This window comes from Vidua macroura, chromosome Z, assembly GCF_024509145.1.
Source record: "Vidua macroura isolate BioBank_ID:100142 chromosome Z, ASM2450914v1, whole genome shotgun sequence".
Taxonomy (NCBI): Eukaryota; Metazoa; Chordata; class Aves; order Passeriformes; family Viduidae; genus Vidua; species Vidua macroura.
In genome coordinates, this window is record NC_071611.1 from 38,410,527 (window position 1) to 38,413,497 (window position 2,971).

The window sequence follows — 2,971 nt, forward strand, 5'->3', positions numbered from 1 at the left end:
TGGACTGTGTGCAAAGTGCTCATGGTGCATGCAACACCTGCAGACTGGACAAAGAAAGGCTTGTGCTACTGCGGCAGCCATGCCGACTCCTCCTGCGCTGCCAGCAAACGACCATGAGGCTGCTGGGTCTGTGGGAAGAGAACCAGAAGATGGCCCCTGGTCCCCCAGTCTATTTGATCCTGGAGGGGACCCTGATGGTATTGCAGAAGAGATCACGCCGCCCTGTGGCATCAGCGGAGCCTTGTAGCAGCGAGCGGCTGGAGCCAGGAGAGCCCTTCCTCGCAGCGTGTTCCCTCTCCGCCTGCCCTCTGTGAGGGTGGAGCGGTGGTAGCAGAGGCAGCAGGAGGGCAGCGTGTGTGGCCGCAGGGGTGCAGTGCTGAGTGCGCGGCGTCGAGCAGATGATAGCGAGCACGTGTCACAGGTGGCGGATGGTGGCGAGTGCCGCGCCAGCGACACAGCGGGTCCAGCGGGACACACGCAGCTCCGCATGTGGCCAGCGAGAAGGCTACCTGGGGAGCCCAGCAGCGCCGGCAGAGGCAGCGCCGTGTCCCTGCTCCCTGCAAATGGCAGGATGTGTCCGGCGAGGCGCGGCCGCCGTCCTGTGTGCCGTTGGAGCCCTGCGAGCCGCCCCAGCGCTGCCCCCAGCCCGCGCCGCTCCCGCTGCAGGCAGTGCTCCCATCTCCTGCGGACCCTCGTGAGCTGACACTGCACTGGAAAAAAGACCTGGGTAGATGGGTGGCCCCTTCCTCGGGGCAGCTGCAAGCTCAGCACCTGCAGCTGGTCTAGGAAACTTTCCTGTTTTCGTTATCTAGAATGTTGCCACAATTCTGGACTCCATCCACCCCAAAGATTGGTTTTTTACCACACCACCTTGTGACCCCACCACCTTGTGACTAATTGCATTGCTCTAATTGCTTTTTGTAATGGGTGCTCCTGTAATAATTCCAATTTATAAGCTACCCTTTCAAGCAGAAAGTAACTGATACGTTTTTTCAAAGTACCCTCTTCCTACTTGGAGAAACTGGAAGAATGGCTCCCACCTTGCTGCTACCTTGATGTGCAAAAAGTTACCACTGGAATGAAAGACCTCACTGTCTCATCCTGAAGCAACTCAGGGCTTGTTACCTCTTGAAACCACTTAAGGAGTTAATGTTAATATAATTGTAATGTCCCAGGACTGGATTTATACACCTTCTGTGAAGGAAAGTTGACAAATTTAGGTATTGTTAAGTAATTTTTTGCTTTTAAAAAAAACTAACTTTATATTTTCACTAAATTACTGTTTATTAGGGAAATTCAAGGTTGGCTGTGTTATTATAGTATATTTTTGGATCTAGACAGTGTTAATACATAGTTTTTATTAAGTGATTTAGTTGTGAGATAAGTATTTAATGTTACTTTTATGCATTCCTTCAGCTATATTAATAAATTTCCTTATAGTTATTCTAGGGAAACCCTCCCAGACAAGGCTTGGGCCCTGGCCAAGCCCTGGCCCTGGTTGCTTGGGGAAGTATGCAGGTGTTTCTGCACTGAAAATGTGATCAAGTAATTCTGACTTGCTGATTTAGTAATCCAAAAGCTGGATTCCCTCTTGAGGTAAGCTTGGAAACTTTGTCCGGAAAAGGTTCTCCCATGTCCTTACTGTGAAATAGGGCTCCCCAGCAGTTGGTGATGGTAAACTACTTAGGCAGCTAAAGATATTACCTTGCTTGTTTTTGCTCAGTAGTGCTTGTTGTTTTATTTGATGCAATGTTTTACTGGGTTGAAATATGTCCATGTTAGAATTGTCAAAACAAAAAAAGGGAGTGCAGCAATGGGATATACCCTTCACAGAAGTCTTATATGTTCTTAATATTGAATCATATTCAGAGTGACCTAACTCCCATCCAATGTCATTTTTGTGAATTACAAGCTCACTTAGACTTACTAAGAATCTTGAAAGTGGGAAATGGGAAAAACCCTTTCCATTGATAATCCGGAGGTGAAAATACACTTGTGTTTCCACAGATCCCAGTCTGTGATTGGTACTGGCAAGAATGATCTAACCAGCCTTGGTTACTCCAGCTTTATCATCAGCTCATGGGGAAACTGAGGGAAGAAGATGAACAGAGCTTGTTTGGTTCAGGCAGTGGGCTAAGCATGTTCTGTTAGAAATGTTTTCTTTCATGATTCTTGTTTATATAAAACAAAAAAGGGGGATTTGTGGGAACGAGATGGGATGAAGTTGAGTTGCGGGCTGTGGGATGCACTTGCAGAAGCACATGGCAGCACAAAGAAGCACATGGCAGCACAGAGAGGCTGTCTCTGCAGGACCCTGCGGGGAGGAGGTGCCACATGGCAGAGCCCTGCAGAGGGAAGGCTGCTGGAAGCTGACAGCAGCAGGTAGGTGAATAGCGTGTAATCATCCCACAGAAGGATATTTAGAGTGCATGTTGCTGAGGTGGCAACATGGGATAGGTCACCTAGTGAGAATTACCATGCAAGGAAATAACTGCATCTTGAAGAAGTGTTTAAAACCAGCTCATTTCTTTGAATAAATAGTTCAGATTCTGGTCTGGGCCCATGCTGCAGTCATTACAGCTATACACAATATTACAAAAATAAATACTTCAAATAAACAGATACAGCAGCAAGAGCAGCTCAGGCAAAGGTGCTGGCAACCCAAGACAGGTCTGGATCCAGGTGAGTCCTGAGGCCTTTTAGCTTCATACATACCTTGACCTGTTACTAGCAATGGCAACTCTGTATTAAAAGGGTATCTCAAGTTGCACAGAGTTAAGCTAAGTAACAAAGCACAGGGACCAGAAATGCAGATTTCAGAGTTAGATGCACACTGTAGAAATCAAGGAGCAACAGCAAAAGATAATGTCCAGTCTAGGAACAATGCTGCCTCTGAAAGTGTGAGAAATAGGGATACTAGGTGTTCAGTAGCATGCAAGGAATAGCAGTACAGACAGTGCCTGGAGACAGA